The following is a 16,974-nucleotide window of genomic DNA, read 5'->3' as shown; positions in this document are numbered from 1 at the left end:
AACTTAAAATTGGATTCCTTGTGCTTCATGCTCTATTATTCACTCTACTAATATTGCACACATCTGTAATCTGATAATTGTATCTTTTTGAACAATTAAATTGCATATTTTTGAACAATTTAATTATTTTGAGGGAAGTAGAATAAATCTAGAAAAGCCATTTAATAAACCAAAATGGTGAAATATGTTTTTTCTACTGAGTGTTCCTATCAGAAACTTAATAAAATAAATAGCAATAGCTTTTTCCAGTCTCCTGATTTTTTCCTTGTAAATTATAAAAATCTAATAATAACATGCACAGTGGAAGTTTATATATTTTAATTGTCCTGCTAAAAGATGGCTTATGAAATGCAAACATGTAATCCTTTTCTGAATGAAAGAATTAGGGAAAATTTGGTGGGATTTACTTAACACATGCTTTTCTGATTTTTCTTTTTCTTTTGTAATGGGAAGAAAAGCAAGTATGGGGACAGGAGATCAAATGCTGGCAATTTTGAGAGACTGTTGCGTTAAGCTGCCCCTAAGCAGGAGGGCCTTTCTACTGAATTAAATCTAGTTAGATTTATGTTTTAGGTATTGTTAAAAGAGGAGCACAAAGTCTTGACCTGTGTGTTTGAAATGACAGATGTTCATTGTGTGGAGAGACCCTGAGGGTATCCTAAATCTTCAATGTTTCTGGACCTTTTCTTTGATTAATAAGTTAGCTAGAAAAAAACATACAGTACTGTTTGCATAGCAGCTGTTCCTAGAGCTGCCTCTGGAAGCACCTTCTAAAATATAAACAAGTAATACAACTAGCAGAGGTTTTTGATCTCACTAAAGGAGAAAGATATTATCTTTTTTTCCCCTTTAGAATTTATTTTCTAATAAAGATCTTTGATAAATGGAAGAAGCACCAAAAATGGACATTTCTTATTTCATTATAATATGGAAATATGTTGCCTGGCTTCTTATTATTTGATAAAGCCAAGAGGAAGTACATCTCTAATCATTCCCTATTCATTCTTCTCCACTAGCTAGTTGTCATGGAACTCATGCTCATGACAAATTTAATTCCTTTTTAATGCATTTTAAAAATTTTATATGGTTATGTAACTTATAAAAATAAAGTAAAAAAGCTATTTGGGCTATGCCAGAGGACTTCAGGTAATAGTGATAGTTGACTTTTACTTATTTAGCCTTTGAGGCTCTTAGGCATAGCATTAAAACTGGAAGAGACCCTAGGGGTCATTTAGTTCAAGTCACATATTTTAATGACTGAGGCAGTGAGATCTACATTGATTCAATAAAATATCTATTAAGTGCTTCATATGTGCCAGATACTATAAGTGCTATTTAGCAGTTGCTTCTTTTTTAGCCAGAAATCCTGAGGGTCTTCCCCTCCTGTGATGACCACGTTAGCACCCTGGATACCATAGAATCAGCCAGAGTCAGGATAAGCAAAAGTCTTTATTCTTGGTCTTTAGCCGTAAAAGTGAAGAGAATGGAGGCGTAGGATCTTAGCTACCTTACCTCTCCATCGCCCAGAGTGAGTCTGGCTAGTCTTTCTCTACCTCCTAGTCCCTCCCACAATTCTCTGTATATACCAAATGATTGGGTCAGCAATCTCTTTCATTATTTTTGTCTAGATAAAAGAGGCCATTCTTTGTCTCAATTTCTATTTAGCCTTCATTACTAAATGGATGTTGCTTCAGTCAAACTGAAACTTATTGAAGACCTGACCTTAAAAAGGCCAAGATTTTCATTGCATGCAGAGCTATCTCCAGGATCTTGAGCTATATCTTGCCACTGGTTCCAGATAGCTCTAGAAAGAAAAGGGAGGCAGCCCTCCCTCACTTAAATCCATTTCACTTGCATGTTATGGTATCACCTCCCTGATGTCATGCTTCCTCATCGAGAACAAAGGACAAAAAACAACAATATAAGCATAAGCAGAAAGAAAGGCAGCCTCCATCTTCTAAAAGCTTACATTCTAATGTGGGTAAGACAGCAGGTAAAAGAGAGTAGGAAAACTGGGAAGGACAAAAGGTAATTGTATGGGACAAGATGGAAAGGTCTGGAGAGTTGGAAGAGTCAAAGCAAAGGTCTTAAATCATAACAGGGCAAACAGCATGTACACAAATAGGTACATAAAAGAAACATGTATAATAGATATAATGTAACCTAAGAGGGGAACATAAAAGGATCTGGGGAATGAGGGAAAGCCATCCACATAAAGCAACACTTTAGCTGAGTCTTGAACAAAGAGACTGAAATGAGGATAAATTATTCTAGGCTGGACAATAGCCAGTGCTAATGTGACAAGAGATGTTGTGTTGTATGCAAGGAAGAGAAAATGGGCCAGTATAGCTGAACCATAGAATATGTGGAAGGGAATAATATATAAAAAGATTGAAATTTTAAGACAGTACAAATTTGTAATGAGCATTAAATGCCCAGCAGAGAAGATTATATTTTATCCTTGAGACAATAGGAAGCCACTGAATTTATTGAAAGAAATGATGTGATCAGACCAATCCTTTATTTGGAGGCTGGACTGCAGTGAAAAAAGATTTAATGCCAGGAGCTCAAGTAGGAAGCTATTTTAATGATCTAGATGGAGCAGTGATAAGTAACTGAGCTAGAACTGTAGGTATGTGAATGGAGAGGAGAGGAAGTATACAAAAGAGAATCTAATTATAAGATTTGGCAGCTGATTGACTATGTGAGATAAGCAGTACATAAAGAGGGACACTATAATTATGAAGCTGAGTGATTGGAAGGATAGTGGCACCATGGACAGAGAGATAAAAATTCAGAAAAGGATTAAGTTTGGAGGTAAACACAATGAGGTCTGTTTCAAAGATGTTCATTTTAAGATGGCTTTCAATTTGAACAAGCTTCCTAAAGACAAATGATGATTCAGGGTTAGAGATCAGGAGACAGACTAAGTTTAGATATATATGTGGGGAAAAAAAAACTACATAGATGTGATAATTGAACCTCTGGCAGTTAATGAGAATACCAAGTAAAGATAATAAATAGAAAGAAGAGAACCTAAGATAGATCTGTGGGGTGAGTCCACAGTTAATGAGTGTAATGTGAATAATGATTCAGCAAAGGAGACCAATGATCAAATGGGTAGAAAAAGATATAAGAGAAAGCTGTGTGCTAAAAAACCCCAAAGGGAAGAGAATATCCAGAAATAGCTTGTAGATAGCAATGCCGCATATCACAGACAGGTGAAGAACTGAGAAAAGGCTATTGGTGTTTGCAAATAAGAAATTATTGGCAACTTTGGAGAAAATAGATCACATGGGTCAAAGGAGAGAGAAAGGACGGGGGGAAAGTGGAGGAAATGTATGTAAGTTGTTTTCTTAAGGTGCTTAGCTGAGAGAAGAAGAAGAGATATAACTAGCAGGGATGGTGGGATCTAGTAAACATTCTTATTTTTAAAGATGGGGAAGATTTAGTAGGTAACTGGGAAGAAAATTGTATATAGAGAGGTACTGAAAATCAGACATGAGAGAGACGATAGTGGAGGTAATTTTTTGGAAAACATGAGAGGAGATAGGATTAAAGGAAAATTTGAAGAGGGACTGGCTTTGGCAACCTCATAATTGTAGCCTGGATTGCAAGAGGAAACAGTAGGGAATAATAGAGAAATATGAGATTAACTGTAGGGAACTCAACTGAGAAGGGAGGGAAAGGATGCCATGGAAGGTTTGAAATAATTTGCCTAAGGTCATAAAGGCAGCAAGTGGTATAGCTAAGACTTACACTTAGCTTTTTACTATATATCCAATGGTTCATTCCATTATATCACATTGCCATATAATCCTGATTATGTAAGGCTCTCAAAATAGATTGAATCTCACAAATGCTCAGTAAAGGGCTCCTCTTTTAGTTCATTTTAGTTATGGATAGTTGGCATGTAGCAGTATTACTCTTGTAGCTCTTTATGTTGTTCTATGTAATTCATAGCAGATGTTCTTATCACCTCCTTTTACTACTCCTGAAACTACCAACAAATGGTAACCAATGTTTCTTTTTTTGTATGGTTCTTTGTGCAAAGGCAATTCTTCATACCCCATACCATTCAGCCAGAGAAAATTATTCTTTTTCATGGGTAGCCATATCACCATTTCAGAAGGAAATATTCTAAAAAAAAACTTTTTACAGGTCATTTTTGCTTGTAACAAAGTCAGACAAGAGAATATAATTTGGGGAACTTCCATCTTCATGCTGTACCTGATAATTTTTTTTAATCTCATAAAAATTCACCTAGGAACTGGGAACATTCTGCTTCACTCCTCTCTAGTTGGGGTATAATGGATCTCTTGGGGACAACTATGTACTATTGTTCAAATTATTCTAGATGATAATTCACCACAACTCAGATGAAGGTATTTAGGTGTTTCAGAGGGAGAATTGCTATACTCTCTTGGTTAATTTGCTTACCAGGAAAGGAGAGGGAAAAAGTAGTGCAAGTCTCAGATGTATAATCACCTGATTGCACATTGCCTATTTTCCATGTTTTTGCAAGATCTGGACAGCAAGCAAGCTAATCTGCAATAAGCTATCATTTGCTAGCTAATTCAAGAAGCTATATGACCCAACATCTTTTCCTTTCATTTCTCCCCCCAGACCATTGTAAGGAAGAATATTCATACATACATGTACATATGAATAGTGAAATGTACACCTATAGATAGACCTCTCTCAATATATCTTTCTATTTTTTGCTCAATCTCTCTCTCTCTCTCTCTCTCTCTCTCTCTTTCTCTCTCTCTCTCTCTCTCTCTCTCTCTCTCTCTCTCTCTCTCTCTCTCTCTTTCTCTTCCTCTCTGTCTCTGATTTTGTCTGTCTGTCTGTTTCTCTGTCCCTCTCTCTCTCTCTCTCCCTTTCCTCTTTTCCTCCCTTTCCTTCTTTTTCCTCTTTCCTTCATTACTCATCATTCACTTAATTACATCCAATTTCTTCTTTACATGTATACACGCTTCATTAATATCAATCTATGATCTTCTCTTTCTTACAACTAATACTGGTTGCTTCAGAGAAACATGTTTTCTGTCTCTATTCCCTGTTTCTCTGCTATCTCTTTTCTCTTTTCTTCTCCTTTTCCTCATTTCATTTGTGTAGCCAAAAGGGGCAGGACTCATAGCTGTTAAAAGTAAAGTCATATTTATGATATACCTGTGTAATGGAAAAGAAAGATCATTAAGTTCAAAGTGAATTTTGACATTCAGAACCACTTCCAACAATATACTCACAGAATGTATTACTTTCTTTTGTTTTTCATTGAAAATATACATTATTTTAACTGTGTGTTGGTTTAAAAAAAAGGCTTTTGTGAGTTAGTCTTGAAACTTAGGCATCATTTTCATGACTTACTTTTTCATACTGGCTAATAAATTTCAAATTCCAAATATCAGAATGACTGATGCAATCTCTTCAAATTGGTGATTTCTTGTAATTACACATTTTTTCCTTATCACAATTAAAAGTCTCAACGATACTTGTGTGTTGCCTTTGTCTGTTAACAAGCAAAAGGGTATATGCCTAACTTCCATAACAAGTAGTGTGTGTGTGTGTGTGTGTGTGTGTGTGTGTGTGTGTGTGTAGATATGAGCATAAGTAGGAAGAGTAAATGAAAGCATCATTTTCCTTCACAGAACCCCTCACTAAAATTTAGTGATCCATGTTAAACTGCAAGATGCTAGTGGAGATTAATAAGTTTCTTAGATTTTCATGAAAGAAATTGATTCAGTTTTAGGAAAACAGATGTATTAATCCAAATTAAACACTGACCATCTCAGGGTCAATAGTAGTATGAAAAAAATACAAAAAAATGTCTATAAATGTGCTCTGACATATCTTCCAGTTTTAATTTTTTTTAAGTTAAAACTTCTTTCAAAAGAAATGCTAATCCACTAAAAACAGAATTACTAAGAACACATCTTTTGGCTGGCATGCTAAAACATAAGCATTAGGACTGATTTCATTTAAAAATCATTACTTACATAAAATATATAAAAAGGTTTGAAAAATCAAACAAATCTAATTTTAGGTATGGACTCTAGATTTCCAAATGAAGTTTGGAAAGAATATGAGCATGAAGTTTTAAAGTCCTACAGCTGCTAGATGAGTATAAACTTTATTGGGAAAAAATCATTTGTTTGGGATTCAAGAACTCTGGGTTTTAAATCTTCCTTTGCCATTGACTTACTCTGAAAGCTTAAGCAAACATTTTAACTTGTCAGGGGACTCAGTTTTCTCATCTGTAAATTAATAATTGGTCTGGATGACTTCCAAGTTCCTTAGTACTTTGTCATTTTCTGTGACATTTTAATTTTGTAAACAAACCAATTATTTCCTAGCAAAAGTTTTTTTTTTCAACTCAGCATTCAATGAGCATTTTTCAATGCCTTATGGTAAAAGTTCATAAGCATTTATAAAATCCTTACTATATGCCAGGTACTGCACTGGTCAGGGTTACACACAAATGAGCCTGGATTTAAGCCTAGATCTTCCTTAATCTGTGCTCAGTGCTCTATCCATCTTGTCATCTAGCTACCTGCTTAGACTACAAAGAAGGAATGACAAAATCCTTATCCTCAATGAGCTTACATTTCACTGGAGAAATGAAACACTGATATAGCTATGAGTACAAGAAAATTTCAGGGGAGGTTCTTGGTGGATCAAGAAAGACTTCAAAGAGGAGTCATTCCTTGAACTAGGCCTTGGAAAAGGGAAAGTATTCTAGGCATAGGGAAGAGGCATGCAGAAACACAGGTACAGGAAATGTAATCTTGAGTTCAGAGAACAACAAGTTGGCCATTTTGACTAGAACATTGAGTCAAGAGGAGTTATGTGAAATAGCTGTAATTGTAGTCTATAACTGAGTTGAAAAGTGTTTTAAATTTTAAATTGAGTTTGTAATTTGTTCTAGAACTAATGCTGCATTATTAAAGATTCTTCAACAGGTTTACAATATGGTCAGTTTTGTGATATAGGAAGTGAATGTTGATAGTTCCATAGAAGGTAAGGGAAGGAGGAGATAAAGAAAATAATACCAAATAGGAAGCTGTTGCAATAGTCCAGCTGAAAGTTAAGAGCTTAACTTATTTACTTAGGATGATTGACCTTGGAATGGTGTAAGAGGATAGATGTAAGAGATATTGTGGAGGTAGAATGTTTACCAGTGGCCATTGACTAGATGAGGGAATTGATGGAAAGTGAAAGATTAAGCATACTTCTGATAATTTGACTGATAATATGAAATGATTGGAAGATCGGGAGTACCCCTATTAGAGGCACTTTAACAAAAGTAAAAAGGTGATGATGTAGTATAATAATCCTGTTTCAGAAATTGTATGGCTCTTCCTTGTTATATGTTAAATATTATCCATAGATTCTCAATATATTTCATTCAACTAATTAAATTAATAGGTTGTTTTTTATGTTTTCTTTCAGATACAATTAATCTGATCCAAGGTCTCCTGTGACTTTCAGCTGAAACAGAGGTAGGTAATAGTTTAATCTACAATTAAATAGAAAATTTCACACATAATTGGTCATTAAAAATTCCAAATATGGAAATATTCTTTTAATAAGTGATAGAAAAATGGACTTCGGAAAGAGAGGCAGAACCCTCCGTGGCTTATGACAACTGCTGACACATTAAAACTGTACATATATTTATTTTTACACCTCAAATAATCTCTCATACATTAAATATTTTTATTTTACCTAAAGCATTAACAACATTACATATAGTGATTATTAAAAAATCAATTCTGGCAATGACATATATGTGAATATCTTCTGCTTTATGTGAAGATGAATTTGTATACTAGTATTCCAAGAGAAAGAATTTGAAAAAGTGTTTACTGAAGGAGAAAACATCACTTTTTTGAAATTACCAAATGTCTAACATGGTTGATTGTCTTATATATAGAATCAGTCAGTCAGTCATAAACATTTAAGTATTGTACTGTGTACCAGGCAATATGCTAAGCAGTGGGAATACAAAATAAGAGGAAAGATGACTGTTTAATAGAGGAGACAGCATGCAAATAATTATATACAAAAAAGATATACAAAGTTTTCCATATCTGTATTTATCTATATCTATTTCTGTCTCTATATATGTATGTACTGGAAACACACTATATACTGGAATATATATTACATATACTCTTTATATATAAACTAGAAATAAGCAGTAAGGGGAACGTACCAGAATTAAGAGACTGGGAAAGATTTCTGCAGAAAGTAGGATTTTAACTTTCTTGTACTTGTTCCATTTTCCTACCTTAGAAAATAAGAACAAAAAATTTGCCTGATCATACTTTTCCTTAGCATCCTTATTCCCAGAAAGTACTCACAAGTACCTAAGTAAATGAACCAGAACTCTTCATCCACCAGAATTCTGATATAAATGCCACCCAAATTAGAAGAGTAGCTATAATACCAACTGAGGTCAAAAAACTGTCATTCTAACATACCAACAAATAAACTCAAACATTAACATTCTCTGCATGTGCATGAGTTATTTGGTTTCATCTTGTAGCTTAAGGTTAGTATCTATACAAAACATTTTCTGGTAAGAAAGACTTGGATTGAAAAATATTTTGTCAGTTACAGTTACAAATTCATTAGGAGAGTTTTCCATTTGGCTTATATATTTTTCACATGTATCACAAATGTAAGGTTTTTCAGTCTGGTAATCCAGACAAAGTATCTGAGCTCAATGTGCTAGAACACTATAGAAGACATCCATGTGAATAGTCTTTAAGTTTGTTATGTCACTTTTCTGATGAATACACAGGTGAGCTTTATCTCCAAATAAATTACATTTCTATTAGCTAAAGGATTTTAGAAATATGGTATAGTAGAAAGAAGTATGGCCTTTTAGAATCAGGAGGGCCAGTTGTTCAATTTTGACCACTTAACACATATTAGCAGCATGACCACAAACAAGCCATCAGTTAACCACTTTGAACCTCAGTTTTATCATCTGTAAGACAAGGATAATAATGTTTATGGTGCTAGACTTACTGGATTGTTATAAAGGTCACATGAAATATTATCAAGTGCCAGGTATTTACAATTACAATTACAATAAAGCACTTATTTAAATGTCAATTATTATTGTCTTAATGAACACATTACCATTCACTCATATTAAAATCCCAGATTTGAATTTAAAAGGCTCAGGTTTAAATCCATATACCTTAACATGGAACTATGTATATAATCTGAACCAAGTCATTCAAATTTTAAGTCTTAGTTTTCTTGCCTGGAAAATAGGTATGATTAGAAGAACCTAATAGAATACAAACTCCTGAAAGGCAGAGTCTATTTCATTTTGGTTTCTGTTATCAGTGGTGTTTTGCATAATGCCAGGAGCTTAATAAGTGATTATTGATTGATCCATTGATAAATGGATGAGGCAACCTACATATGACATAAAAGTAAACAATTGTTTGCCAACACAGTGAAGAAAGGTAAGATTTATGGTTATTACACAGTTACCAGACTCCTTAAACTAGAGCTCCTTCTGTTATATCAAATTGCCCTTTGCATAACATCATGTTTCTTTGCCAGATGCAAGCAGAGTCTGGGAATAAAATTCTTGAAGAACCATAGCTAAGTTTTCTTTCTGTTTACTCATCTGCATGTATTATGTAAACTATCATTATGGACAAAAAGTCTGTCAAGGTTTCCTCCTTTGCCTTTTTTCTGTGAAGCAGGAATTCAAAGCTTTGTAGTATAAATGCAATAAAAACCTTAAAGATGTTGACAAAGCTCATTTGAATCTCATGTCTAAGCAGAAAATATACTGTACTGCAGCACTTAAGCCACATATCTGAGGGTAGTCCATTAAGCTTTTCTTCCAAAGTAGAAGGCAGTCACCACAGGAGACCTTCCTTGTTGGAACATTAATTTAGTAGCTGCTATTGTTAATATAGCTGCTTGGCTCCTCAAGACTGATCACTTCCCAGGGAGAAAGAACCAAAGGGGACATTTGGAAAATGAAATGAAATAAAATAAAAAAAAAATAAAAGAATGAAGGTTTACATATTATGAAAATCATGACACCAAAAGTATGGGCTCAGCAAGGGATTGTGCTTTCTGAGAATCACTAATGAATTGTTTGACTTTGATAAACCATGACAAAACCCAGCAATATACAAAATTGTCCCTCATCTTGCATTCCTGCCTTCTCAATCTATACTCATAGTAGTATAATGGTGGAGTATAGGAGTAACGGGTCCTAAGGATGATACATTTCTTTATCTTTCATCTTTATGTTTTTGCTCTCTCTGTCTATATTGCTGGAATGTTCCTCCTTGTCACCTTTGCCTCTTAGATTATCTGGTTTCCTTTAAGCCTTCATCAGCTTCTAAAGGAAGCTTTTACTAGTCTTTATAACCAGTGATGCTTTTACCTTTAGGATTACCTTTCATCTACTTTGTGTGTATCTTGTATATTCCTATATATGTATATGTTTCTCACATTACAATTTAATCTCCTTGAGGGAAGAACTGATTTTATTTTTTATTTATATCACTAAAAACAGTTCAGAACTTGGCACTTAGAAAACAGTTGATTGATTGATTAGCTATTGGTATCTTAAATGTAGATCCTTGTCCAAGGACAGAATGGTCCCATAACTAGAAAAAAATGAATTATCTCAAACTAGAATGTTCTCAAAGAAATGTAGGATAAGAAACAAAAAAACAGATTTAATCATATGATAAGAATAAAAGATAACTGACAGAAATGCTACTTTCATATTTGCTTAATGTCCAAAGAACCAGAAGAAAATCCTCATGCCATTTTGGATTTATAGGGAAACATGGACGAGAGTTGTATAGAATGTTGATCATTCATTGGGAGTGATGTAATCTGAACCACTGGAGATATTACATGTATCAGGGAAATCACAGATGCCCTCAGATAATCAACTGTAACAATAAGAATACATAACTTGTTCCTTTACTTCACCCTTTTCCTACCTTACCCAACTTTGTCACACTCTTTTTCAAACCTGTATATATAATCTCAAACATTTATGGCTATATAGAGTATGAAAATATGATGTAGTGCCTTCCAGGTGCAACCAAGAGCACAACATCAATTTCCAATCTTTTCCATTACTGATTCATCTGCTTATTACTATCCTCTCTAAAGATAAGGTAATCATGTTGGTATACTCTGGAATATTCTCAGAAATTATCCAATTTGCTTGGCTCAAGCCATGTAGAAAAAACAGAGATGTCTCATCTGTAGAGTTTTTCTATTTTTATTTTGAACTACAGGCTGATAGATTAGATGAAATTGTTGATGGTCATAATTTATTAGTCTCAAGCAATAAAGAAACATATTCAGAGAAAGTATAGTGAAGTGTGTGATAGGGATTTTATACTACTTTCTCCCTGTAGAAATCAGTCTGAAGGGGAGTCCAAATAAATGGATTGGAATTTGAACCCTAGAAAAGCATAAGATAAAATTTGTTATAGATGGACTTCACTGATTGGTTTTTACAATCTCCAGTTCAGCCAGGTTTTAGCTTTAGCCATCTCTTATCTCATGCCCTTCTCTACCCTAGCTCTCTAATCTATGTACTCATTTGCTCATATATCCTACTTACCTCTCCATCTACCCTGCCTGACATCCCAGATTTTGAGGAAGGTATTATGAACTTTCCTTAGTGTCTATGAATGGCCTAATCTAAGGATCCTTTATCGTGCATGTCATCCCAGTAAGATTCCCTAAAATCTCTGTAACTCTGGAGAGGTCTTCCAGAATCTTGGTAAAACCATGTCTCAGGAATCTGGGTCTATAAATGTTTACTAAGACCGCAAAAACAACCTAAGTTTGTCTATGACATGGCATCATTTTGAAAGACATATCATTTTTTTTTGAATTTTTTTTATTAATTTTTATAGTTATAACATTTTCTTTGACAGTACATATGCATAGGTAATTTTTTTTACAACATTATCCCTTGTACTCCCTTCTGTTCCGAGTTTTTCCCCTCCTTCCCTCCACCCCCTCCCCTAGATGGCAGGCATTCCCATACATATTAAATATCTTATAGTATATCCTAGACATATCAATTAAAATATATCAAAGGCACCACATAAAAAGGAACATGATGGAATCTGAGCTTTAGCCAAGGTATCCCTAAAACAAAATCATCTGCCCAAATGTGGACAGGCAGTTCCTACACAAGAAACATTTTCTTTTGAGTAACACATGGGAATGAAATGAGCACTTAATTAAATGAGATAATCGGTTATCTAAATCATATTTTAGAAGTCCAGTTAGAAACAACAGTATCTTTCATTAACTTATCAGAAACAACCAGAAGGTAAACCCAGAGTATGACTTGTAGTTAGAATATTCCCAATTTCTTTATCTCAATAGTATCCATATTTTCAGAAGTATTTCCTTTTATACAGAATGCTCACCTCAAAATTAGATAAATTGTTTTCATTCTTGGAGAAAGTTTTGGTTATGAATGTATAAATTAGTTATCAGTATTATTTAACTTTGAACTTAAGAAAATTTTACTAAGCAATTAAGGTAAATGAAGAAAAGGATAGAGTTTTAAAAACTTAGTAACTTTGGAGGCAGCTAGGTGATGCAGTGGATAGAGCACCAGCCCTGAATTCAGGAGGACCTGAGTTCAAATATGGTCTCAGACACTTAACACTTCCTAGCTGTGTGACCCTGGGCAAGTCACTTAACCCCAGCCTCAGAAAAGAAAAAAAAGGGAAAAAAAAAAAAAACCTTAGTAACTTTGACTAAGATATTTGAATACTTCTTTTAACCCTTTGTTCTCTTATTCATTATATGTATGGACATATATACACAAATGTATATATGTCATACATATGTAAATATGTAGATATACATCATCACAAATAATTTTTAAAAGATCATTTTTTTTGAAAGCTTGTGTTTGAATCAATTGAATCAAATCTAGATACCTGATTTTCACAAAAGAGTAGAGAATTCCAGAAGAATTTTATGTGTTAAAAATTCTTACCCCCTCCAGTGGGTTAAGTGAAGGATTAGTCATAATCTTAATGGTTTCATAAAAACTGAATATGTTTAATGATCAACTGTGAATGACTTAGCTATTCCCAATACAATAATCCAAGAAAATTCTGGAGGACTTATGATGAAAAAAGCTACCTACCCCTAGAGAAAGACCTGATAGAGTCTGAATACAGATTGAAGCATACTTTAAAAATTATCTTTATCATTCCAATTTCCCTTTCCTCCTGATTAAAAAGGGGGAGTAAGGGGAGGTCTGCATTTTCTTTTGCAAAGGGCTAATATGAAAGTGTTTTACATGACTGCACATGCATAATCTATATCAAATTGCTTGCCTTCTGATAGAAAGGAAGAAAGAAAGGGAAGAAAGAGAATTTGGAACTCAAAAAAAAGTTTAAAATTTTGGTTACATGTAATTAAGAAAAATAAAAATTTAATGTAAAAAGACCCATACACCTGAACACATATATAATAGTGTTGATTGGAATATTTGTCTTTTAAAATATGTCAGTGTTTGATTCCCCAGCCATTTAGCCCCCTTAAATTAAAAAGAAAAATAAATAATGAATAAATTCTTAAACTGAGATGTATAGAACCCAAAGAAAGTTAATTAATAAATTTAGTCTATGAATATGAATGGAGAAAATTGTATCTTTATTTCATTAAAATTTATTTCCAATGTATATGTATGTATTTAAGAGCATTGTTTTGAGAAGGGATTCTGTATTCAGGCCATGACTTCCAAAGGGGTCTATGGCCCTCAAAAAGTTAAGAATTCCATTAGCCAAAGGAAATTGTCTTCTTGTTATCATTCAAATATCCAAAGCTCTAATTTTACCTATCTTCAATTCTCTCTCTATTGTCTCTTTGGTTTAGCTTTATGCTATATTTTCTAACCATTGATCCATTCCTTTGTTACTTACAGTCTATCTACTCTAATAGTATCTTTTATTTTGAAGATTATGAATTTTATATATGAATGTATATAGCTCATTTTAAAATATTATTCTTCACTCCTTATCTTGTGCCTGAACATGGATATGTTCATTAATGTATCTATCAAGGCAAAACAAGGAGTGTTATAAATCAGTAGATTTAGAACAGTGATGAGTTGTCAGAAAAAATAAACAAAAAAACAAGTCTTAATAATTATATAGATTTACAGAAAGAAGAGGCACATACGCATACGGGGGGGGGGGGAAGAGGAGGAGAGAGAGGGACAGAAGAGGGAAAGAAAAGAGAAGAGGAGAGGACAGGAGAGAAGAGAAACAGAGACAGAGAAGAGAGAGAAATGAAAGTGTTAAACAAGTTTTCTATCATATAATTCATAAATGGCCAGCATTCAATTTTCTCCTTTGAAGAATGGTAGCAATAGTTCAATTACTAAAAATGCTTTTAGTAAGCAAAAATGCATGCAAAGATAACAGATGGTGGACTACTTGTAAAACTCATGCTATATAATTGAATGTTTCTATCACTGATCCCAAAGCAATATAAAAATATCTTAAAATTTTAAGGTTTGGGATAGAAACTTTTCAATTGTTTTCTCTTTTTATTTGATTTTATGAAATTCAGAGTCAACAACTACTTACAGTTTTCTAAATTATGCAAAGTAAATGGATCAAGGCAGTGTTCACTTCTGACTATGACTAAATGAAATCATAGAAAACTTGCTTGAATATCAGAGACATTGAGTGCTTGCCTAAGGTCACATAGTTAGTAAATTTCAGGCATAGGATTTGAAACCAAACATTCCTAAATTTAAATCTGCACCAAACTTAGTTTATCATACTGCCTTCCTCACCAAATTATTACTTTAAGAAGAGTGAGATTATACTTTTTACTCCCTTGCAGTTATGACTGATAACATTGTTTTTACTCCTTCAGCCTGACTACAATTCAGGTTTGCTATCTTCACAATGACTATTTCAAAGGCTCCTGTGACCGGAGAATTCATGACCTAGTGGTCAGTGTACTAATTTTGAGCCATGTATATAACTGGCTTTGTCCTCAATTGGCAGATTCAATCTTTCATACATATTCTAAAGAAAGCTTCAAAGGACTTGGAAAACTTTTCACTTTACTGACATAACTTTTGGAACCCCTGGGTTTTCTCCAAGTACAAAGACATAAGGGAGGGGGATGGCTTTGTGGAAGAAATTGCTCTCGCCTCCTCTATATTCCAAAGCATGTTGTCTCTACTTCTCTTATAACGTTATAATATGTCACATTTTATCTTTTTTTAAATTTTATTTTGTTTTTTATTAATTTTTATAATTATAACATTTTCTTTGACAGTACATGTGCATAGGTAATTTTTTTTTTACAACATTATCCCTTGTACTCCCTTCTGTTCCTAGTTTTTCTCCTCCTTCCCTCCATCCCCTCCCCTAGACAGCAGGCATTCCCATACATATTAAATATCTTATAGTATATCCTAGGTACAATATATATGTGCAGAACTGAATTTTGTTGTTGTTATTGCAAAGGAAGGATTGTATTCGGAAGGTAAAAATAATCTGGGAAGAAAAATAAAAACAAAAACAAAAACAAAAAATGCTCACAGTTTACACTCATTTCCCAGTGTTCCTTTTCCGGATGTAGCTGATTCTGTCCATCATTGATCAATTGGAATTGGATTAGCTCTTCTCTATGTTGAAGATATCCACTTCCATCAGAATACATCCTCATACAGTATCATTGTTGAAGTGTATAATGATCCCCTAGTTCTGCTTGTTTCACTCAGCATCAGTTGATGTAAGTCTCTCCAAGCCTCTCTGTATCCCTCCTGTTGGTCATTTCTTACAGAACAATAATATTCCATAACATTCATATACCATAATTTACCCAACCATTCTCCAATTGATGGACATCCATTCATTTTCCAGTTTCTAGCCACTATGAAAAGGGCTGCCACAAACATTTTGGTACATACAGGTCCCTTTCCCTTCTTTAGTATTTCCTTGGGATATAAGCCCAGTAGTAGCACTGCTGGATCAAAGGGTATGCACAGTTTGATAACTTTTTGGGCATAATTCCAGATTGCCCTCTAGAATGGTTGGATTCTTTCACAACTCCACCAACAATGCATCAGTGTCCCAGTTTTCCCACAGCCCCTCCAACATTCATTGTTATTTGTTCCTGTCATCTTAGCCAATCTGACAGGCATGTAATGATATCTCAGAGTTGTCTTAATTTGCATTTCTCTGATCAATAGTGATTTGGAACACTCTTTCATATGAGTGGAAATAGTTTTAATTTCATCATCTGAAAATTGTCTGTTCATATCCTTTGACCATTTATCAATTGGAGAATGGCTTGATTTCTTATAAATTAGGGTCAGTTCTCTATATATTTTGGAAATGAGACCTTTGTCAGAACCTTTACTTTTAAAAATGTTTTCCCAATTTGTTACTTCCCTTCTAATCTTGTTTGCATTAGTTTTGTTTGTGCAGAAACTTTTTAATTTGGTGTAATCAAAATTTTATATTTTGTGATCAATAATGGTCTCTAGTTCTCCCTTGGACACAAACTCCTTCCTCCTCCACAAGTCCGAGAGGTAAACCATCCCATGTTCCTCCAATTTATTTATGATTTCGTTCTTTATGCCTAAATCTTGGACCCATTTTGATCTTATCTTAGTATGTAGTGTTAAATGTGGGTCCATGACTAGTTTCTGCCATACTAATTTCCAGTTTTCCCAGCAGTTTTTGTCAAATAATGAATTCTTATCCCAAAAGTAGGGATTTTTGGGTTTGTCATACACTAGATTGCTTTTTTTATTCATTATCTTGCCCTGTGAACCTAACCTATGCCACTGATCAAATAGTCTATCTCTTAGCCAATACCAAATGGTTTTGGTGTATGTCACATTTTATTATAGCCGGTTGTGCATGCCTTTTCTCCCTTGTGGCTGAT

The 16,974-nt window shown here is 33.9% G+C and overlaps 1 protein-coding gene across 33 annotated transcripts in view; it reads left to right on the top strand.

The window, feature by feature from the left end:
* Nucleotides 1-16,974, top strand: part of MAP2 (microtubule associated protein 2) — a 352,478-nt gene that overhangs the window by 83,111 nt on the left and 252,393 nt on the right. For all 33 annotated transcript variants that reach the window (XM_074298861.1, XM_074298858.1, XM_074298859.1 and 30 more), the window contains one exon: nt 7,456-7,505. The gene's annotated coding sequence lies outside the window, so the exon portion shown is untranslated. The remainder of the gene's footprint in view (nt 1-7,455; nt 7,506-16,974) is intronic.

This window comes from Sminthopsis crassicaudata, chromosome 3, assembly GCF_048593235.1.
Source record: "Sminthopsis crassicaudata isolate SCR6 chromosome 3, ASM4859323v1, whole genome shotgun sequence".
NCBI lineage: Eukaryota > Metazoa > Chordata > Mammalia > Dasyuromorphia > Dasyuridae > Sminthopsis > Sminthopsis crassicaudata.
Note: the sequence above shows the minus strand (reverse complement) of the source record. Positions and strands in the feature narration are given on the sequence as shown.